The sequence below is a fragment of the Camelus ferus genome, chromosome 8 (assembly GCF_009834535.1).
Source record: "Camelus ferus isolate YT-003-E chromosome 8, BCGSAC_Cfer_1.0, whole genome shotgun sequence".
Taxonomy (NCBI): domain Eukaryota; kingdom Metazoa; phylum Chordata; class Mammalia; order Artiodactyla; family Camelidae; genus Camelus; species Camelus ferus.
Genome location: NC_045703.1, coordinates 52,965,809 through 52,990,640, shown reverse-complemented (window position 1 = coordinate 52,990,640; position 24,832 = coordinate 52,965,809). Strand labels below are relative to the sequence as shown.

At 33.2% G+C, this 24,832-nt stretch overlaps 1 long non-coding RNA gene across 1 annotated transcript in view; it reads right to left on the bottom strand.

Annotated features, from left to right (window-relative positions):
* The window catches only part of LOC116665425, a 189,443-nt gene that overhangs the window by 113,337 nt on the left and 51,274 nt on the right, over positions 1-24,832 (bottom strand). Inside the window, exon 2 of the long non-coding RNA XR_004322025.1 lies at positions 3,265-3,350. This is a non-coding gene — a long non-coding RNA (uncharacterized LOC116665425). The remainder of the gene's footprint in view (positions 1-3,264; positions 3,351-24,832) is intronic.

The following is a 24,832-nucleotide window of genomic DNA, read 5'->3' as shown; positions in this document are numbered from 1 at the left end:
CAGAAACAGACTCACAGACATAGAAAACGAACATATGGTTACTGGGGGGAAAGGAGGTGGAAAGGGATAAATTGGGAGTTTGAGATTTGAAAATATTAACTACTGTATATAAAATAGATAAACAACAAGTTTCTTCTGTATAGCACAGGAAACTGTAATATCTTGTAGTAACCTACAGTGAAAAAGAATACAAAAGCAAATATGTGTATATATATGTATGACTGAAACATTATGCTCTACACCAGAAATTGACACATAGTAAACTGACTGTACTTCAATTAAATTTAAAAAAGCACATGTGTATTTCAAATGAAAAGCTAGCAACATACGCAATAGCATGATAACATAAGGCAGTTCTCAAAGTCTGGCCCCTGGACCAGTTGTTTCAGAAGCACCTAGGAACTTGTTAGAAATACAAATGTGCCCCTCCCCACAACCTACTAAGAGTCTGGGTGTAGGACCCAGCACCCAGCAATCTATATTTTCACAAGCCTTTCATAAGAATTATTTCATGCTAAAGTTTGAGAACCATTTATGTAAGTGAATGACACTAAAATCAGAGGCAATACAAGGAAGCTTTTAGAACTACTGCTGTTTAACATTATAATAGAAATATTAGACAATTTGACTGGAGAAGAGTGTGAAATATGAGTGTAAAAACTGACAAATGAGAATAATACTATCATTTAAAAATATTATATGATTATATATCTGAAAAATATTAGCAAATTTACTGTAAAAAGCATTAAAATCCACAGTAGGATTTAGTAAAATGGCTGATTATAAGATTAATATATATAAATAAACAGGTTTTCTATAGAGAAACTAAAAATAGTGATATTATTTCATTATATTTTCTATTTATTAGACTAAATAATGTTCTATTAAAAATAAAAATATACTTTTATTACATCTGAATAAAAATGCCAACAACATATTTTTTGAAAGAGAAGAGAAGCTAACACTAAGGGTTGTGTGAGAATAATTAGAAACATTTTGAAAAATGATGAGTAATGAATGGGGACTGACTCAACACATTGTAATATAAAGAGTTACAGCAATTCTAACACTGTGTTACTGGCAAAAGAATAGACTGATCATTTGAATAGAATAGAGAGAAGTATAAATATTTAAATATGTAATACATGATAAAAATGACATTTCAAAGCAGTGGGGAAATATGTTTCATTCAGTAAACTCTTCTGGGTCCACTGAGCTTTTTTATTTGGAAAATAAAAGCTTGGTTCTTAACTTATAATTTACTCCAAAATAATTTTCTAATGAATGAAAGATTTAAATGTAAAATATTAAAAATGAAAAGTACTAGGAAAAAATGAGCAATTACCCAAAAATGTCAATTACGGAAGTGGAAGTCATACAAAGATATACTTAACTACATAAAATTTAAAAGCCTTTAAACAACCAAATAATGTAATAGCAGTGGTAATATATAAAGGAAAAACTGAAGGAAAAGAACTAAAATATACTAGTTCTGTAGGAGTTCCAAAAAACTCCTATATTTTGTGAAATCTAAAACTGTCAAGATACATTAAGTGAAATAGTAGTAAGGTTTAGGATAGTCTCTATTAGTGTGCCTTAATTTGAGCCAGAAAAATGCAAATATATATATATACATATATATATATATACACATCCATTCTCAGGATATGTCTGAGGATCCACCCAAGAAACTGTAGATGGTCATTATCTCCTAAGACTAAGACTACGGGTATGAGATGAGAGGGATTCTCTCTTTTAATTGTATATACTGTTAAAATATATACTGTTAAATACCCTTAATGTATTTATATTTAAAAAAAAACAAAGAAAAACAAACTACAGTAAATTTCCAAGCTGCAATGAAATACCAAGCAAATAGGGAAATATGTCTATTCACAGATATAGAAATTAAATGAATGTGTTAGTATTATGTGATAAAACACATATAATCACTTAACTTTGGTGAAAATTTATATTGGTGCAAATAGTATGGACAAAAGTTTAGTAACAGTATCTATAAAACATTTAAAAGACAACCCCACCCCCAGTGAACCAGAGAGTAATTGAATGAATTTGTTCAACAGTTACATGTATCCATGTATTCAAATATATATATATTTCAAATGTGTATATATATATACACACACACACACATTATTATATGATTATCATGACATTGGTTATGGTTTTTAAAAAAGGAAAGAAACAACTTAACAATCCATGAATAAAAAGGCTAATTAATTTTACATCAAACTGCTAATTAAAAAGAATGAGATCCCCCTATATTTAGTGAAATATAAAACTGTCAAGATATATTAAGTGAAATAACAGTAGGATATAAGCCACTCTCTGATAGTATGCCCTAATTTGTGTTAGTAAGGAAAGAAGTATTTATATGAACATGCACAGAATATGTCTGAGACTTTGCCCAAGAAACTCTAGGTGGCCATTATATCTGGAGACTAGGATTACAGGTATGAGATAAGCATGAGTTTCTCCTTTCATTGCGTACACTTTTGTATTATTCTTTGACCATGCATAAGATATGAATATAAATTTAAAAATAATAATCACATAATACTTCAACACTAAAATACTGCTGAAGATTTTAGTAAGTTGGACATAGCAATAGCCAGTATTTATTGCAGTTTGCTATGACTGACACTGTTCTAATGGTTCAGATACATTATTTATTGTAAAAATAATTTTTTAAAGTGGTTACTTGTAACCAGTAGTTATATATTTTACAGTTGGAGAAACAAAGCACAGAAAAGTTAAATCATTGGTCAATGTCAAATAGCTAGTAACTAACCCATTTACTAACCCATGTAGTAAAATTCAACATTAAAATGCTTGGCAACTAAGTCAATCATCGAGCAAAATCCTGGCATATATTAGACTGTCAATAGTGTTTGTTTGTTTGTTCTGTCTTTATTTCATGATTGAATTGGTTCATGGATCAATGTCAATCTAGAAAGGGAAATCTATCAGTAAACCACAGAACTGTCCAATTTAACACTTACATTAACTACTTGGATAAGAGCACAAGGGCAAGCACGTAATTTTACTAGAAGATATTAAAAACATAAAATGACCATATGTTTATTCAAATAATAATAAAAAAGAAATATTGCAGAGACAGCCATGCACAATGTCATGACTGAGAGTAAATGTAGAATTTTGGTGAGAAGTCATAGGTTAAATTTGAACAGATATATCTATACCTAAGGTCACTAAAAACAGATTTCAACTTTATTTACATACCTTTGGCAGAAAGATTAAGTGAAATCCAGACATAGAATTTAAATGATCTCATTAATCATTCCAGACATCTTTGGTAATGGTATAACCTGTGAAAGAAACATTTTTCCCCAATTTTTAAAGGTTTTCATGATTCACAATACAGTATATAATAAAAGCAGAATTAGTTTCTTTTCTGTTGAACAATGTGACATATTGAAATTGAATTTACTGTATAAAAAGATTCAGAATCAAAACTTTATAGAAAACTCAGCAAATTTGATTTGATAGAGTTAATGTAATTCTGTAAGACACAATTAGGAAATGTGAATTTAAAGAAAAACCATCATTGGATACATGTTGTTATTCTAACACTCTATTTTTTTTTTTTTTTTTTTTTTTGCCAAGTAACCCAGTGGGGTCAGATACCAGTGTAGGAAACTAGCTCAATTTAGGTTCTTTTAGTCAAGTCACTCATCTAGAAAGTTATATTTCAAGTAACTAAATTCTTATGAAATATTTCTTTAAAATTTTTTCAATAGTGCCTAGCTTTTGCTTATTCCTTTTATATATAACAAGCTAAAATTAACGATTTACTATTCCTCTATGAAAGACCTTTGAAAATAATAAAAAATCACAGGTTAATGATCTTGTATAGGGAAGGTCAGATGCCAGAAACTTTTTATAGCACTTTCTAAAAACAACTATATATTACATCAAAAGAGTCAATGAAGCCAGCCCATAAATTTGCAAGGTGCCTAGGTTCAACAGACTGAAAATCATTAAAGCCATTGAAATCAATACACCGTTCTCATGGATACAGTCTGTTAACTAATCAGGGTTTAAATGATTCTGCCTGCTGGAATATAAATGTCTCACTACTTTGGATATAATGTTTGGATCAAGCTTTTAGTTATTAAACATGCCAGATTCATTAGAAATGACCATTGATTCCACAATCAATGAACTATATTCACAAATTCCTGAAAGGATTATTTATTAAAGTCCTCTATTATAGATAAATTCAGTGATCTTTGGCTATTTGGGTAATTGGTAAACTGAAGGTTTTCATATTTAAAGTCCCTATATAATGGAGAAATAATTTGTTACTGAGCTTTATATATCTTCATAACAGCTTCTTTCCTCATTTTAAATTTGACAAATGCTGACTGCAGATTTTTTGATATATATGAAAAATCATAACAGAACACAAAGTTTATGAATCATCCCTTTATATTTCAAATAAACACACACACATACTTATCATGCCTAAACACATAGATGTTTATGTGTGTAAATATGTGTGTATGCATATATATACACTTTCAAACAGAAACTAATGCATACTTAAATTTAACTTGTTACTACATGAATTTACTTTAAGCATACAAAAAAGGAGAAAGAATAGTGTAATGAACCCCCTGTGTCCATCACTCAGATCCAACAATCACTTTTTCACTACTGATTTATCTACATCCCTCCTTGCTGTTTTTGGTAATGTAGCCTAAAATGGACTCTAGACATATCATTCAACATATCTTCTAATGTGATCAGATTTTTTATAACTATTTTTATTATCACCATGTGAAGTGTGTTTTTCTGTAAGGAAATATTCTTCATAGTGTAATTTCAAAATGGTTGCAGAGTATTTAAACTTATTACTGTAATATAATTTATGTAGCCCTTACCCTACTGTTGAACATTTCATTTGTTTATTTTTATCTATTCTAATTTCAGTTTTGATCTATATTCTAGTTATTAGACCTTTGCACATATTCATTATGATTTCCTTAGAATACATTTCTAGAGGCAGAATTTCTGGTCAAAGGGCATACTAACTCTAAGGGATTTTTTTGATATATATTTGACATCAGGCTATATTTAAAATGAAAAGGTTAATATTAATGGATTAAATGTTGAATTATTCATTAAAGGAAAAAATTCTGACAGATAATTTTTAGATTGAATATCTTAGCTTTTTAAATACAGCAGTGTCTTGTGGTTTGAAGGGATGTTTGCATTTCCTTTATGATGTGTGCATTTCTTTGGAAAAAACCAGGCTTTTTAATTGCCTTTGCAAGTATTAACTAATTAGTTTTCCCAATAAACCTATTAGGTAGGCAACATTATTACTAGTCTGCCATCCTGAAACTATGTTAATGAAGTAGTAAAGTTGACTAGCCTGGAGCCATCTCCTATTGATATTTTAATGTAGATGATCAGAGCACACAGATAGTCCACATATGAATAAAGACTTCAGAACTGGTTTTTAGATAGGCTTCCCCAAATGAGAAAAAACAAAAAGAACAGCCAGGGAAAGGAACTGAATTAGAACTGGTTATCAGATCATGATGAATCCATAACCAATAAATATTCAAAGCGAATGGAGTCTATTCAAGCAACAGACCATAGGAAATCATGAGGAATGTACTCACCAGCTTAAAACACAAGTAAATAAGAATAAATAAAATATAATTAGAACTGCATTTTTGGCAACATTAACTTCAACAATTTTTTCAGTTTATTAGTCAAAATAATTTTAATAAAAATATTGTAGCATTTGTAATCCCCATAATGTCTATGCAAATATAAAATGTAATCAGTAAATAATTTTCTTCTGGAAATTAGCACAATTTCCAAGAAAGCATTTTTTTTCACATAAAATTTTAGGTTTTTTTTTTTTTTTTTTGGTATGTTTTACTCAGTATTTGGTGACATGTTTCAGAACAACGATAGAATGAATAGTTTGTACTACTCTCAGTTCTTTGTTAAACTTTTTTACAGATCTCTTGCAGTACTGCAAATACTTCTCCCTAAAAAGCAATTAAAAAAACACACAGAGAGACGGAATGTTCTTTGCAAAATTTAGTGTACAAGTCATAGGGAGCAGATGGTTGATTCAAAGAGCCTTACACTTGAGTACTGAACTATGCAGTACTGAAGGGGCAGTAAACAAGGGGGGCCAGGGAAGAGTTGCTTCCAGAAAGCCAAAGGAAGGAATTTTCAAGAGGTAGTCAAAGCCCTCTTAGGCAGGTGACTTTGTAAGTATCTATTACTGCCTTCTTTTAGCCACACAAAAAAAACTAGAAAACAGCTATTTATGAACTGAGATTAGCATAACCCTTTAACCTGAGGAAATGTGGGAAACTGAAAGCTAGAGACTCATTCATTTTCTACAGCCTCTATGAGAACAATATGACAAAAAGGAAAAAATCTAGTCAGTCTGAGAGGAAAGGGCCAGAGTCTGGCCTTAGCATGATTCTTTGAAAGAGATGAAGTTAAGGATTTTTTTTTTTCACATAAATATAACCTATGTCAACAGAACATTATAAATACATTTTGGAAATAAATCCCTATGAAAACATTTTTTAAAGGAGTGAAACTGAATCACTAGAACAAAAATAGCCTAATAACTTTGATCAACCTACAGAGATGACTACAACCTCACTCAAAAATACCAGTTTGAGCTTTGGATATACCACTGTTGGGCCTTAACTTCATTTGATTTGCATCAAATTAATCTAAGTAGATCAAGAAAGAGCAGTACATTTAGAAACCTTGAACTACAAGATAGAATAGGATAACATTGATTGTGCTAAATTTCTGTGTTATAACTGGACTATAGGCATCTCAGAAATACTTATTTCAAAACCATAAATAGAGATGCAATACAGTGTCTATGAACTTCTATTACATCTTACTTGGACTATTGCAATAGCTGTGAACTTTACTCTGATTCTATTGTTTATGGAGCAGTCAGAATGATCTACTAAAAATGTATATATCAGACCTGTTAAGTCCCTTATTTAATGTTAGCTACTTCACAGAGCTGTTAAGATTAATCAGGATAATATGTAAGCAGTGCTGAACAAGGTGCCTGGCACACAGTCATGGTTGTAGTCATAGCTGTGGGGACAAGAGGAACTACTATCATCGCCATCACCATCATCGCATCATCATCATCATCATACCTAACTCAGACCAGTGGCTGATCATTTTAGGTTAAGACTGGGCATCTTGGTATCAAGCAATGTATGAGGCCTGAGGTTTTACCCTACTTGCGAGCTGGAAAGTGAGACTGTTATTGTGTCAAGGGTACTAGAGAAAGATGTAAGTTACAAAAGGCTTTATTAATCACAGCAAAAGCAGTGGTCAGAACTTCATTTTCGTTTGTGGAAGTTCCCCATAATTCTTTTGTTCAAATTTCACAGGACTGATACAAAGGGCTTATATCAGTCTGTTGGATGCTGTAACAAAGTACTGCAGTTTGTGTGGCTTAAACATCAGATTTTCTTATGCTTTTGATGGACCAGAAGTCCAAGGTCAATGTGCCAGTGGGGCCAGTGTCCAGTAAGAACTCTCTCCTTAGTTTGCAGGTGGCTACCTTCTCCCTTGATCCTACCTGGTGCAGAGAAAGAGAAAGAGAAAGAGATCTCTCCATTCCTTTTCTAATAAGGCCACATTTCTATTGAATTAGGGGCCCATTCTTTTGACTTTATTTAATTATCTCCTTAGACCTGATCTCTAGATACAGTCACATTAGGGGTTAGCTTATGAATTTTGGCGAAACAGCTCAGTATTGGATGTTTGCACATGCAGTGTGTTACACTGTTAGAGAGAACCACTGATTATGGGAGCTGTATTGTTTTTTTGATGAGTGGAAAGAAGCCAGCTCCATGCATAGAGATAGATTTCACTCATCTCACTGCAAACACAGCCTCAAGAAATGGTCCAGAAGAAGAGCAGAGTCAGGACATGGCATTTTTGGCATACCCAGTAAGAATGAGAAGAGAAGCCTGGGGCCCATGGCAGACTGCCTTTTCCAATACCAAGATGGAACTGAACCACAGTGCATGTGTTTCTGCCTACCTTGGACTATTGCTATAGGCCTGGCTTTACCTGAAACCATTGCGTCAGCAATGCGTCTTCAGTGTTTATGGAGGAAGGAGGAAGGGAAACATTCCCCAAAAGCTAATACTCCCTGGTGTCAGGTTGCTAACACAGATCAGTGAACAAAGGAAGACTCAGACAGAACTAGGAACAACAGGGGAAAAAAGCGTATTCTGTAGTCTCCGTCAGTTTGTCCACTGAGGGGAAGACTTTTCTTCTAAGAGAACTGTTAAAAAGGAAGAGGAAAGATATCTAGCCTACAACGGCGATTTATTTATTTGTTACATTATTTCTTTTTCTTGGCTGTTCTATGTGAGTCATAAAGTTTTTGGTTTCAGAAACATAAGTGGGCATTCCAATCAGAATCTGCCAGGATCTTGAAAGTAAAATCACAGATATACCTGTACTAAATATATTGGTACAAAGAACCAATTGTTCTTGGATATTACGGGTTTATTCTCAGCAATGTATTAAAAAGCAGTAAGCTCTGCCAGAGTTATACTACTAGTTTGAATGTATTTGAAAACATTTTAAAACCTAAAAATCATTTTTTAATTAAAAAATTATTTTCAATAATAAGACCTTATTTATCTATAATAAATGTTAAACATTATTTATTATCTGTTACTTATTTATACACTAATCTTTAACTGGATAGGGACAAATTTTTAGAATAGACTATGAAAGACTATTAAGAAGAGTAGCCTCTTGCCTGATACCATCTTTTTGAAATCTGATATTTTTCTTGTTTTTTATATTTAATCATGCTTACATTTCAGTAACACTTACTTTGCTTTTTTTTTTTTTATTAGTTAATAGTAAATACAAAAATCCATTACGGTTGTATTATTATCATTATTATTATTATTATTATATTACAGTAGTGATATAATTATTCTTGAATGTTTACACTTTCCTGCTATAATTTACTTTACTTTTGATCCAGTATTCCAGGACTGTATTTGCTATTGTAGCATCTCTGGGCTCAGTAATTAATATTTGGCTTGGATGCTTATTTTTTCATCCATTGATCACTAGCAACAATACCATTCTTCAACTGAGAACTTCTACTTCTATGGTCACTATGTATAAACAGAAAAAAAAAAAACACCTCTCTTATGTGTGAACTAAAATGTTTATTTGACATTTTAACCAAAATATTATGTGTCTAAATTTATTTCTTTTATTTTTATTTCTTCTTGAGATATTTTTCCATATTCCTATAACACCTTTTACTAAAGATCACGTTCTTCTACAATTTAATCAAAGGCATTAGGGACACACCTAAATACAGTGCTGATCACACAGATCACATTTATGTGTATGGTGGTAGCATGCAATATACAGTTGTTCAGTTGTATAATTAATAGAATTTAATTTTGGTTAAGTTAATTAAGTATGAGAAATTATATCTGTAAAGATTAAAGCTCAATGGATATAAAGTTTACTTTATATAAACCAAAGTACCTTTAAAATTATTTTTATTAACTTCACAGTCATAAAATTTTAAATCCAGTTTTTATGTAAGTGTAAATAAATTTAGACATTAAGTGGTGTATTTCAACTACATCACAAGTTTAGCTATTCTAAGAAGAGGTTATCAAGTAATATTTTATGTATATCAGATAAAAATATTGTTATACAAAAATATGCTTATTTAATTTTGTGTATGATACAATACCCCAAAACTATGCTTTTTAATATCTAGAGAAACCACATACATGCACACACACAAAAAAAAATACAGTAAAAAAAAATCAGTGAATTAAGTATAAATTATTAAATAATTCAAAAGAAGGCAGAAAAAGAACAAAGAGGTGAAAAATAGAGGGACAAAGAGAATGCTAATAATAAAAATGACATGTAAATCTAATCATATAAGAAATTGCATTAAATGTAAATGATCTAAACACACTAATTATAAGATAGATGTTTCAGATCAGATAAAAAAGAAAACCAGATCCAACAATGTGCAGTCTGTAAGAAACCATTAGAAGCATAATGAAGAATGAAGGTTAAAAATCTAAAAATGACAACGGATGTAACATGCATGATTTATTTAAAGAAAAAAAAAGGGATAGACAAAGCAGACTTCAGAACCAAAATACAATCACTAGGGATAAAGAAAAACATAACATAAGGATATAAAGGTCAACTGTAAACTTTTTAAGAACAAATAAGGATCCTAATTGTGTATGCATCCAATAACTGAGCTTCCAGATACATAAAAGAAAGCAGATAGAAGAAAATGAAGAACTAGACAAAGCTGGAATTAAGCTTGGAGACTTAAGGGCACTTTTCTCAGTGATTAAAATTGCAGGAAGAAATCAGTAAACATATATATGTGTACATATAGACATTTATATGTATTTTAAAATATATACATATATTTGTTATTAAATATGGAGAGGATAACACAACTGATTCAACAGATATTCAAAGATAATAAAGGAATAATATGGACAACTCTATGCACATAAAGTCAACAATTTAAATGAAATTAATCAATTTGTTGAAAGATACAAAATATCAAAACTCATGCTGAAAGAAGTAGATAACCTAAACAGCAAGATAAACAGATAGCTAAAACACACTGATTTTGTAGTTAATAGTCTTCCTGAAAAATAAAGAACAATCCAGTCTTAGATAGTATCATCGGTAAATTTTACCAAACATTTAAAGTTCCAAATAACCATCAGTTCCACAAAATCTCTTCCAGAAAATAAAAACGTGAAAACTTTTAATTCATTTTATAAAGCCAACCTTATCCTGATAGCAAAACCAGACAGATTTTACCAGATTACAAGGAAATAAAACCGTATAGAGGAAAAAAAATATTCAACATAATATTAGCAAATTAAACCCAGCAGTACAGAAAAAGAAATCTACATCATGAGGAAGTCGGGGATTTATCCCAGTAATGTAAAGGTGGTTTCATCACTTGAAAATCAGTTGACATATTAATAGATTAAACAAGAAAAGCCTCATTTCAAATCAATTCAAGCAGTAAGCACATTTGACAAAAGTCAACATCTATCTTTGATTTACAAACAAACAAAAATTTTAGAAAATTTGGAATGGAAGAAAACTTTCTTAATCTGAAAAGTAACACCTACAAAAATCTACAATCACATCAGATTTTACAGTGAAAGCTGAGTAGGTATATGATTAGGAACTTTGTCTAGACGTTTGCTCTTACCACACCTATTCAATAATGCGCTGAAAGCCATAGCCAATGCAACAAAACAAGGAAGAGAAAGGAAAGACATTCACTTTGGAAAAAAAGCAATGAAACTGTTCCTATTCTCCAATGACTCATTAGTTTTTGTAGAAAATCCCAAACAATCTACACAAAACAGCTCCTAGAACTCAATCTATTTAGCCTTGTCATGTGATATAAGATCAACATGTAAAAATTTGTCATATTTCTACATGGTAACATTGAACAATTTGAAACTTTTTTTAAAGTATACAATTTATAATACCTTCAAAAAGTTGAAGTTCTTATTTATAATTCTAAAAAATTATGATCAGAATCTGCAACTATAAGACATTGATGAAAGAAATAAGAAAAATTCTAAATAAATGGAGAGACATATACTACTGAAGGACTAGAAAATCTAGTATAATTAAGATGTCCATTCTCCCAAATTGATCTACAAATTTTATACAACCTAACATAAAACATAGCAGAATGCTTTAGAGATATGGACAAGCTGACTAAAAATTATACAGAAAGGTAAAGAAATTCGAATAGACAAAAAACTTTGGAAAAAAATCCAACAAAGTTGGAGGACTCACAATGCCCTATTTTAAGATGTACTAAAAAGATATAGTACTCAGGATCTGTAGTTTTGGTGAAAAAATAAACACATAAATGTCTGGAACAGAACAGAGATTCCAGAAATAGACCTCATAAATATGGTCAATTGATTTTTGACAACGCTAAAAAGCAATTCAAATGACAGTCTTTTCCAAAATGGTACTTGAACAACTGGACATCTGTTTGCCAAATAACCCCCACCCCTCACACACACACAAGTATTATACTATATCATAACTTATTTAAAATGAACTCAAAGGGATTTAGAGAGCACATATAAAATGTAAACCTCTAAAACTCTTGGAAGAAAACAAAGGAGAATGTCATTATGATCTTGTCTTATTTTGGTATCACATAATGTTGGCGTCACCAAAGTAAGAAAAGTTTTCTTTTTCTCTCCTCTTCTACTGTCTGCAAGAGGTTTTAAGGAATTGGTAATAAACTGTCTGTAAATGTTGGGTCAAATTTATATCATTTGAGATTAAAATTTAAAATTTTTCCTTCTTAAGGAGTTTTCAATTATAAATTTACACACACACACACACATTTTATGCTCTACTGTATGCCTCACATTTTGAAGAAGCAGAATATGGGAGGCCAAGAAAGAAGCTAAGGCACAGGAAGCACAGAAATATGTCTGATATGTTCACAAAAACACACTCAGGGAAGTTGACCTGGCTGGAGTGAGGCATCACTAGTAGGAAAAAATAGTATGAACAGTGGAGTGCATGTATCTTTTGGAATAAGAACTTCCACTGGATATACACCCAGGAATGGGATTGCTGGATCATAGGTGAAGTCTATTTTCAGTTTTTTAAGGAATCTCCATACTGTTTTCCATAAATTTAATACCTTATAATAGCCTATAATGAAAAAGAATATGAAAAGGAATATTATATATGTGTAAGTGAATCACTCTGCTGTACACCAGAAATTAACACATTATAAATCAACTGTACTTCAGTTAAAAAAAAAAGAATCAATGAAAGAAAAATGTCAGATTTGAAAGATTCTTTATCTTAATGGAAATGGAGAATTGGGACACCATTTTGAGCAGCCAAAGCCACGATTAAAAAAAAAAAAGTCTGCAAGAAGAAGGGTAAATTGTTACTCTGCGAATTGAAGCATAAGGAGAGACCTGACCTAGGAAGAGAAGCTTAGAGTTAGGCAGACATTCACACAAGTGATAAAGGGGTGAATTAAAACTGGAGGGAGGGTGGGAATAATAAAGCGAGTCTGCATTGCTGCCTACCTTGATGGGCACTCTTCTGAGTCCTTTACCTCCATTGTCTTTTTTTTTTTTCTAACTGAAGTATAGTTGTTTACAATGTGTCAATTTCTGGTGTACAGCATAATGTTTCAGTCATACATATACATATATATATTCATTTTCATATCTTTTTCATTATAGGATACTACAAGATATTGAATACTGTTCCCTGTGCTATACAAAAGAAACTTGTTGATCTATTTTATATATAGTAGTTAGTATTTGCAAATCTCAAACTCCCAATTTATCCCTTCCCACCCCTATTCCCCCCAGTAACCATATGTTCGTTTACTATGTCTGTGAGTCTGTTTCTGTTTTGTAGACAAGTTCATCAGTATCTTTTTTCTTTCTTAGAGTCCACATATGAGTGATATCATATGGTATTTTTCTTTCTCTTTTCTGGCTTACTTCACTTAGAATGATGATTTCCAGGTCAATGAATGTTGCTGCAAATCGCATTATTTTATTCTTTTTATGGCTGAGTAGTATTGTATAAATATACCAAAACTCTTTTATCCAGTCATCTGCTGATGGACATTTAGGTTGTTTCCATGTCTTGCCTACTGTATATAGTGCCACTATGAACATTGGGGTGCATGTATCTTTTCAAATTAGAGTTCCCTCCGGATATATGCCCAGGAGTAGGATTGCTGGATCATATGGTAAGTCTATTTTAGTTTTTTGAGGAATTTCCATACTGTTCTCCATAATGGGTGCACCAAATTACATTACCACCAACAGTGTAGAAAGGTTCCCTTTTCTCCACACCCTCTAAGCATTTATCGTTTGTGGACTTTTTAATGATGGCCATTCTGACTGGTGTGAGGTGATACTTCACTGTAGTTCTGATTTGCATTTCTCTGATAATTAGCAATATTATATCATGTGCCTTTTGGCCATTTGTATGCCTTCACTGGAGAATTGCTTGTTTAGGTCTCCTGCTCATTTTTGGATTGAGTTGTTTGCTTTTTTGTTGTTAAGTTGTATGAGCTGTTTATATATTCTGAAAATTAAGCCTTTGTCAGTTGCATCATTTGCAAGTATTTTCTCCCATTCTGTAGATTGTCCATTGTCTTCTTAATCCTCCAAACAACCCTCTGAGGGAACCTGGGCTCACAGAGATGTTCCATAACTTTCTTAAAGATACATATCTAGAAAGTGGCTGAGCAGGACTGGAACCAAATTCTGTACACCAAGCTACTTCTTCTGGACTGAAATGTAGGAAGGCAAGTAAGCAGTTTAAAAGCAGAAATGTCAGGGTTTTTGCATAACAAATTTACTCAAAGGATAGGAAAAAAGATCAAAACTAGGTAAAAGGATAAAGGAGAGGAAGAGAAAATAAAAGAACGTGAAGTTTTCAGCAGTTTGAGAGGCTTTAGCAGTTTTAGAAGTTTGAGATTTTTTTCCTTAAAAAACATTGGATATGAGGAGGAGGTGCTGTGACTGTTGGCAGAGATGAAGGAAATGAGTAGTTTAGCTTTGGATATTTGAAGGTGAATTAACATAAGACATCCAGATGAAAATATCTGATACACAGTCGTATACAGCTAGAACTAGAATTAAGAGAAAATTGATTATCATGTGGTTTGAATAACATGCGTGTCTCCATGGCAGAGAAGAGGTGTTACTCAGTTTCTGCACCTTTGTATCTCTAGATCTGGCTTTGTGTCCCCTGTACCTGTCTCTGAGTAAATGCTCTGTGAGGATTTGCTGGGAAAAAAATTACTAATTTTCTGGAAATTTATTTCTGGAATATTCGATGTTCATAAATATTTAGGGATATATGCTTTGTGAATAACTATACAACCCACTGGAGACATTTAGCTGAAAATACCTCTCACATTTAAGGATAAAAAATGAGAGATGCTTATAGATTCTTTAAAAATAAAAACTCTCTAAATTAAAGATCTGTAGACAAGAGCTACCACCTTCTTACCCCACTGACTATTAAAATCTTTGAAGATAAAAGAGCTTTTTGAAACAAAACACATTTATTTCATAACATGATTATGCATAACACTTTCTTTGTTTATTCTTAAAATCTCTGACTAATTCTTTGTAACACCTGCTTGGGAATGAAGTATTAATAAAAGATTTTGCTTATAACTTTTTATTGACACCACAGAACTTTTAGTGCACCACATTAACACTGAAGGGTTGCCTTAAATTATACTAGAGAACCATTGTAAATTATGTTGCATAATTTTTTCTTAGTATTTTACTTTTAAAGATACTGCACATTATAAAAAGGTGCTTTATTTATTCAGCTTTCTTCTCTGTGGATGTTAATTGGTTTAAACATTACGCCAAATTATGTACAGGAGAAAATATCTGTTCCTTCCGCTGCTAAATTTATTGCATGACATCACTTGGACACTAGAAGAAACTGGAACATTCTATTAAGCATAACAACCCCTCAAAGGACAAAGCTGGTAAACTCCCATCATGCCATATTTCTAAACAGTTTTCAGGAACATCAGGAAACCGATCTTCCTTCCTCTACTTCTCTCACATCCCGAAAGGAGAGCCAATTAGCTAACCAGTCACCTGGAAATTTTCCAGTATTTCTCTAAGTAACTCCAGCCCTGGTTGTGCTATGAGTGGGAAGGTTATGCTAAATAAAGGTCACATGTGCTGAGAAAACATGTGATGACACTTAAAGCGTGTTTACGTTCTTTTAATTGGACTTTTCTCCTTGTGAGAGACAGGCATTACTTTTATGAAGACCAAATGAAGCCCCTCTCCACACCCCGGTAAAACATGCTAGAGTTACCATATCCCAGAAATGACTTAAAGAAAGCAGTTTCTAAGCATTCCTGCCTCTGAATACAACTTACAGTCTTATATTCCTTTGGAGGCTTAGTTGTGGTTTTGATGAGGCTACAAGTTTTTCTTCCTTATCTAAACTGACCTTCTCAAGATGACATCCCATGATGATATATTACATTACATAGAAATATTTCTACTGACCTTAACTTGATGAAAAATAAACATGTTGATTTTTTTCATCTGGTTTAAATATTATGCATCTGTCAAGTAAGTTACATTATTGGCATATCTCTTTTTTGCATGGCACTGGGCCACATCAAATCAAACTCTCCCTTTTTAGACTAGCAGATGAGAGGAATAAATCACATTTTGGATGAATTTAAGAGACAGTTTCTTAGGGTTTTTTGCCATCATTTTAAAACACATAATTGATCAAGCTTTTTGTTTACCAAATCATTGTTCCTAGGATTGTTTCTATTTTTGTTCTTTGTTTTGTTCTTTGCATATTATGTGTTAAACATTTTTATTGTATTTAAAACAATCTATGAATATAATTCCTTTTAATAAGTGATTTTTTACAGGAACTGAAAGTAAAGTTATCTTAAAGCCTAGTTTTAGCAAGGCACATACATTGAATATTGACTACCGCTCAATATCATTATTTTAATCACAATTTCATCAAAAGCATATGAGAATGCTATTGTTCATGAATGCAAAATGAGATCAAGTTCTTAGTTCCCCAGGACAATTACATAGAGTTCCAAAACTGTGAGAGAAAAAAGTGGATAATAATCTAGCATTAGAAATGTTAGAACAACACAAAGAGGCGAACATTAACTACTAACACCTCAAATTATTGTTGTGAAATCCATTGGAAAATGAAATGCAAACAGAAAAACTGAAAGGTAAGCAAGAAATGATGGGGAACAAGAGAAAGAGGAAGGAAGAAAAAGTAAAAGAAGGACAAAAGGGAAAAAGAAAAATAAGTATTTTAATGTTAATATTTATATGTTCAAATCCAATGTACTCATCTATAAAAGATTCCTCACTCTCAACCCAGTTCAAATTAGAAAACTCATTATCACTCTCAATACATTTCCTTTCACATAACCTATTCTTGTCTTCAAATTCTAATACTTCTATCACTGAAAATTTTCTGTAACTACCCTTATTTCACTTTTTCCAAGTCATCTCAATTTGAATTCTCATGATCTATCACTGCAGACTCCTAAGTGATCTCTTTTCTAGTCTCTTCCCTTTCAAGTCAAACTCCATCCCTCTCATCAGAGCTATCTCTCAAAAAATATGCACTTGATCACGGAATTTCCCAGATCAGAAGATTTGGAGAGCTTACCATCACCCTGCTCACTCTTTCCATCTTATTTCCTGTCATTTCCTTTATCCCACATGCTTTAGCCAAACCACAAAATTTCAGCCTTAATGTATCTGCTGTACCATCTGACCAGCAGGCTTGTCCATATTCTCCTTCACTAGAATTTCCTGGGCAACTGTCAAGACTCAGTTCTAGTCAGCCCTTTGCTGAAAACTTCCCTGGGCTCGCCCAGCAAAACCAATTCCTTATTTTGTACCTCAAATCACTTGGGTTATTCCATATATATATGGAATATAAATATATATACATATAAAATATATATACATTTCACCATTTGGTAAATGTCACTGGGTCGTCAGTGTAAACTTGGAGGCAGTATAAACATAAAACTTTTTCCCTCTAATTATTGACTTCCAATCATGCTATGTCACATGTTCCTTTCCCATCTCTTAACAACATCTCAGACATCCATATTTTCCTTGTCATTTTTATTTTTTAAAAAAACCTATCTAGTCCAGTACAATTCTTCAAACTCATATGTGAGTTAATAGCCATGTGCACCCCTATCTCTGTGCTAGGTATTGGCTCAAGGGAACTCAGACGGATTATAGAGCTTGATCTGCTCTTTCACTCTCGTCCTCTCCTAGTTCCAGGAGAGGTTCTAGTTCCTTTGTGGTTTGGATCTGTTCAGAAGGGTGAGAGGAAGATGCCAAATCCCTAGTTAATCAACAATTAGGACTGTAATCCTCTGTTGACTCTTGTTGCTCCTCAGCTACCACTGTCTTGCTGATGACAACCTCCTTTAGGGGATCTATGGGGTCTTCCCCACAGCACAGCTTCTTGACAGGTGAGCTTTCTTTTTTTGACTTGATCTCTTGCACCTTTCTTTCTGACCCAGTACTAAATCTCCTCTGTAGGGTATGGGCAGCCTAGTCCAAGACTTTCCAGAGGGAAACATATTCACTGCTGTCATGCCAAATGACAGTGCAAAACTGGAAAAGGGCTGATTGCTCCTCTTCTGATCTTTCTCTTTCCTACTTCTTCTCTCTCCTGTTTTCCAGTTCTTCCTTCCAGCCTTGACTAGGATCAGACCATTTCAGCAAGTCTGTTGCATGTACACCTAGGTCCTGAGATGACAATTTCACCACCATGCATGAATATATAACCTTTATAAATGGTTATCCTGCATATCCCTCACTGTTTTTTGGTAGAGAGGCAAGCATCTCTACTCCTCCTCCAAATTATTAGCACTGACTCCAGTTCAATAACTCAGAATCCTGATACTATCTTCTAATCTGTATAAATTCCCTTATTCTTCTTGTTTAGATAGACACAGGGAAAGGAGGATGCAAGGATTTAGGAATGGTGGCATGATGGTTTGAAAGCAAAATTTTAGGACATTATCTTTCCGTCATTAGAGAGTACTCTTCACCGTCTGCTCTCCCAAATTTGAATCCTTTCTTCCATTTCTGGAGAAAGAAAAAATTTTCCACTCAACAACCTCACTGTAGATAATGAATATTTGTTCTATGAATGAATAAATCAGCCAATTAACCAGTCTTCTTTCTAACTTTCAGTCCTTAGAATTTACTCTCGCAGAATGGGATTTACTACAGAGGATTAGGAAATTTGCTGAGTTTCTGAAATGGCCAGATAAATGAGTCTGGAGGCTACACAACCAGGAGCAACATAGACATTAAGTAATGCAATAGTAATTGTAATAGAAAATCCCCTGCCAATATGCAGTATCTACCACAAAACAAATCTTCAGTTACTCACTCTCAAACCCACTCATACTCCTATAGTCAAAAGCAAAACAACTCTAGCAAAAACCTATGATCCTGCCTAACAGACTATAACTATTCATAGAAATGAAATGTGTTCACCTCTCGTCAAAACAGTAGATCCATGACCTCACCACTTATGACATCCATTGCTAGGTGATATTTTTCTCTGTCCACAGTTCAGTCACAATCTTGGCTTGATATTCTCTAGTTTATGTACTAAATTATATTTTAACTATTGTTCACATAATTTATCTAAAATGATAAGAAAATAGATTTGGAAAAAAGTTTGTACACAAGCATATAGATAACTGAGTAAAGAAGAAATTATGAGTATCTATTACAGCTTTAATTTTTGGAATTGTTTACATGGCTGTGGTTTGTGTTTATAACTTCTTTCCACTTCTGTCCATTCATATTTTGTTTGCTCTCAGGCAGCATCACTTACTAATTAAGACAAGATTTTCTACCTGTTGGTCCAGGCATCCAGTGGTGTGAAAAGCCTCAAATGGCTGGTTGATTTTCTCAACTACTTATTCAACATTGGAAGTATGGATTCCTTGTTTATAAGACTTCTAAATCAGCACTGTGTAAGGTCACAAAGCAAAAGTCTGAAGAGTGGATCACTTTAGTGCTATAGTGAAAGCATCACTTTCTCTTTAACCCCTTAATTTCTAGACCCATGCATTCTGGTTATGGGGAAAACATCACCCATATATTGTTTGCTGATTAAGAACCTATTCTGTACTTTAAAAACAGCACAAAACACTTTAATGCGTTGTTTCCCACTGGGATCCTTATATGTTCTTAAATAAACATTTTATTTCATGTAAAGCAACTGGCTACTTGATGATAGAATACATTTTTTAACTAAAAAAAATGAATTCTGTAAAAACTAAAGACAATTTCTTGCTTATTTTATAGTAAAATGAATTCTTTGGTTGGAATTCATATTTTGCTTTGTTTTTTTTGTTGGTTTGTTTGTTTTGTTTTTGGTAACAGAGAATAAGAAAATCACTAAGTTCATGAGCAGTATTGCTGGCAGAAACAGGTAAGGAAGAAAGGAAATAAATCAAATCCAGACGGAGTCAATTCTGATTCCAATGGGGAGAAATTATTACCTTTTCAAAACAGGAGGATCCAACATACCTGACTTCCCAAGTTCTTGGTTGGTCCCTCTAAATTGTAATTTATTTCAGGAGTTCTGTCTATGTCTTACTTAAGAATAGCAATATAAAGGACATCCATGAGGAGGGGGAGTTGTATGTTCTGTATATTTTGCCCTGATCATCACGGCAATTTGTTCATGACCACACAGAATAAGAACTGAGATAGGGCAAAAAGTTATTGCCCGGCACAAAAGTGAATCCTTCAGCTGAATTCCTCTGCAGACAGGGCCATCTGCTGATCATTCACATGGGGTACAGATATTTTAAATTTAGGACCCATTTACATAATTTTCCCTCAAACCTTGTCATTAATCTTCCAAATATGTCCTTCCAAATCCTTGATCATCTGGCCAAAAACTAGCTACAGCTCATAAATTTAAATATAGGCATACCCTGCTCATCACTTCTTCCAATCAAAGTGGAAAAATCATCTGTACCGGTCAAAGTGATGCCCACTGGGAGGATTTCTTTACTGCACTGTCCTTCAGAGCTAATGGTGAATTGTATTTCTAGAGGATTCTGCTCTGCATCAGTGCCAGAGCTATCTACAGCTAGGTTTCATGTCTGTCATCTTCAGTGATTAGACGTAGGGAACTCTCTGAAGGTTGAGGCTGAGGAAGAAATGACAATACAGCAAGCATTGGCACATGGAGAAAGCGATCACATGTTCATTGGCCTTTCTAATACCTTCAGAACCTTCTTGAGTTTGATCTCATATATGCCACTTCTAGGTTTGCCCAAAATTCTGATTTTGTGGATTAAATAACACACATCATAATGGGAAACTCAGATCACATGATAACTTGGCTTTTTATGAATGGCCTTGGAGTATTCAACAGAGGCAAGAGCTATTTCTCAAAATAGTGTGATACTTACCACAGCTTTGATTCAAAATCTAGGGGCTGGTACTATGATTCTATTATTGGGGCTTGTTACTGCTTCATTTCAGCATCCCAATTTGTCACAGACACAGCAAACAGCATTAGAACTGTTGAGTCGTAAGGGCTAAGTGGCAAAATTGCTTACACTGCAACCTGAATAAGCTAGAAAGTCTTCTTTTGTTTTAGGCCTAATTAAAAACTTACAGCCTAATTATCCAACAAATAGATTGAGAATACACATCAACCAAATGTCATATATGTTGCCTCCAGAATTCAAATTAAATTACTTTCTAATACTAGACAGAGAAAAATACATCTTACTTTGAAAATAAAATTCCAGTATACTCCAGACTATTGTATCCTTGGAAAATTTGTTATACTTTTGAGACTGAATTTCCTTAGCGTTTACCTCCTACCCTCCTGCATGTAGATGTTTTATCACATCACCCAGGTGCCTGCTATTTCTTGCTCCCTAGACTCTATTCACATGTGCCATTAATGAAAAGGACTGGTTTGATGTTCTGAGGGATGTTGAAATGATGAAGTTCTCTGCAGATGAAATTATGGCCCAGAGGTAAGGAAATAACATATATCTAAAGTTAGACACTGAAGGCTTTGTATTTTTCTGGCCAAGTGAAATAAATTCTTTCTAGTGTTCTCCACTTACTGGAGTAGAAAGTTGGCCAAATCAATAACTGTATATCAAGTGCCATGGTGCTATGGTGATACTTATTTGTTTCATTAAAGAATCATATAGCACATAAGATACTAAATACATAGTTTTACAATAATCTACCATCATTCTCTAAGACCAATCTGTCTCTCATACAGGCAAGCAGGTACCCTGAATTATGAAAGATAGATCAAGATTCCTGCATCTTTTCAGTCAAGACTGAACTTCATTTGTTACCTTACTCTCATTAGCTTTCCCTGAACAAAGGAAAAATGACTCTCTTGAAATTCACAGTAACTCACTGTCCATTGTCCAATTATCAAAAGAATTCTAGTTATATCCCTTTCCCACTGCACAATTATTTTGGCAAACGATCATAGGTTATTTTAAGGAAGGCTAGAAAGAAATCTTATTTTGTATAATTGTGTTGTTTCAAATATCTTCCTCAAACAGATGTGGCTTTGCATTCTGTCCAATAGTGCTGTTTCTCTAAACTTACTCAGGTCTGACAATTGAGTAGGTGGTAAATTTGACTACTTTGGAGCTCAGTTCAGGCCTCTGTTTTTTGCTAGACCTAAAGTAGTGTTTCCTTTTCTTTCCCTTCTTTGTTATTATTTTTTTAAGAGAGAGTCATTTTTAGAAATCAAGTAGAACCTCAGAAGCTTGTCTTTTTATTTTGGTACCAAAGACTCCATAATAAGTTAGAGGTCAACAAAGATCTAGGTGGACCAAAATATTTTGATTACCATGCTTTCTCTGCTGCCCATCATTATAATCAGGCCATCTTGTTTGGCAGGAGAATACTGATATTTAGTCTCTTCCACTATGAAATAAGAAAACCCACTTCAATGGCAGCATCTTCCCCCTCATCTCAGTCTACAAAGGACAACTGTATAGTACTCTTTAAAGATGCTGGTGTTCTCCCAAGTGCCTTGGAGAAGAATGTCCTCTGGGATGGTCCTGAGGACTGTATTTGAGGGTAGATGAGGGAGATGTACATAATAAATTCCTATGTCTACATTATTGTATTCCTTTTTCTGCATTCTACTACAAGGAAACTGTTATTTAAATTTAATTTAGTACAAGTCTCTTCTGGGGCCTAATATAGGTCAACTAACTAAGCAAACATTATCCCTCAGCTGTTCTTTTCGGCACACTGAGTCCAGAGTCCTTGGTAAGTTCCTTATATAAATAAATTCATCAATAATTATACTTCTCCCTCTTTTGCCTCAGAATCCATTCAAACTTATACTCAATAGATGTTTGCAGTTTTTCTCAACTGATGCTCTAACTTTCACAAGACTGTGAACTCAACCAACTAACAACCATAATTTAGCAATCTCAAAATCAAAATTTGCATCTTATTTCTGGTGATAGCAGTGTTGCAATTTTGGGAAATAAGAGATTTATTTCTCTTTGCTTCCTTGTTTTGGTTTAATCCTGAGGAAACTATCTGACAGTTATTTAAACAAACATTTAAAACCTTAATCATGTCATTTTTTCCACTAAGTTCCCTACTGCACTTAGAAACAGCCAACTCATCTCACAATATTTGTATTCTTCCAGCCTTTTAAAATGATGTTATAATATCCGTTCAGTCTTCTAAAGCCTTAACTTTATGAGGAAACTTATTCAAAGTGATGAAGGGGATAATTTAAGTAACTCTGTGACCTTGCCTATCATGGACTACCAGTATCTCAAATCTAATACTAACTGAATCTTTACTGTTTCAAACTCAATCTAGGTCAGGAAACCAATTTTAGGTTTCAGATCTTTGAGGTTCTGGCATTTGGAAGCACTTCTATTTTTGTTAAGGGTTCTTAGTTGCACACAATAGTATGTACTTTTGACTTTGTTTAAACAAGCCAGATGTTATTAAGAAGTCTTAAAAAATTGTCTTAGTTGCCCAGAAAAATCAACTTGGTTTCTACATACTGAGAGTATGAAAAACCCTCCATTAGTCCTGTGGCCATTGTTCAGCCTCTATACCACTAAGCTTGAACAGTAGAAATGCTAACAAAAGCTGCCCCAAATTTGATCTCAGGTATGTCCACTTATGTGCCAACTTGACTAGGCTTAAAGTGCCCAGAAGTTTGATCAAACACTAGTCTGGATGTTGCTTTGAAGATTTTTTTCAAAGAATATTTATTTGTAGTATCAATGGCATAATCAAGATCATTTAAATTGTCAGAGATATATAAAATAAATAAACAACAAGGTCCTACTGTATAGCACAGGGAACTATTATCAATATCTTATAATAGCCTATAATGAAAAAGAATATGAAAAGGAATATATAGAAATATATATATATATATATATATATATATATATATATATATATCTGAATCACTATGCTGTACACCAGAAATTAACATAACATTGTAAATTGACTATACTTCAATAAAAATAAATTGTGAAAGTAGAGATGTGTCTTGTACATATTACTCAGGACTGTCACATGTTGAGGACTATACAAAGGATGTCATTCATTTAGACACTCATGTAAATAGCTCCCCTTAGAGTTGTGCAAAGTACAGCATACACACAGCTGCTAATTTCAACATATCAGTGTTTTGAAGGATTCTCTTGCTCCAGGCTTACTGTACTGAAGATTTTTTTTTGAAGCAGTTAATATTTACAATTAGTTGACTTTGAGTCAAGCAGATTACAATCCATAATATGTGGATGTATCTCATTAAATCAGCTAAAGACTATAAGAGCAAAGACAGGCTTCCCAAAGAAGAAACTTTGTCTCAGGACTGTAATACAGAAATTCTGCCTGAGCGTCCAAATTGTTGACCTGCTTTGCAGATTTTGGACTCAAGAATGCAACAGCAATTCTTACATGATTTCCAATCTGCTGACCTGCCCTATGGATTTTGGACTTTCCAGCCCCCACAATTGTGTGAGCCAATTTATATATGAAGTACTGTTGGCTCTTGGTTCTGTTTCTCTGGAGAGCCCTGAACAATAAATTAAATGGAACTGCCACCTCAC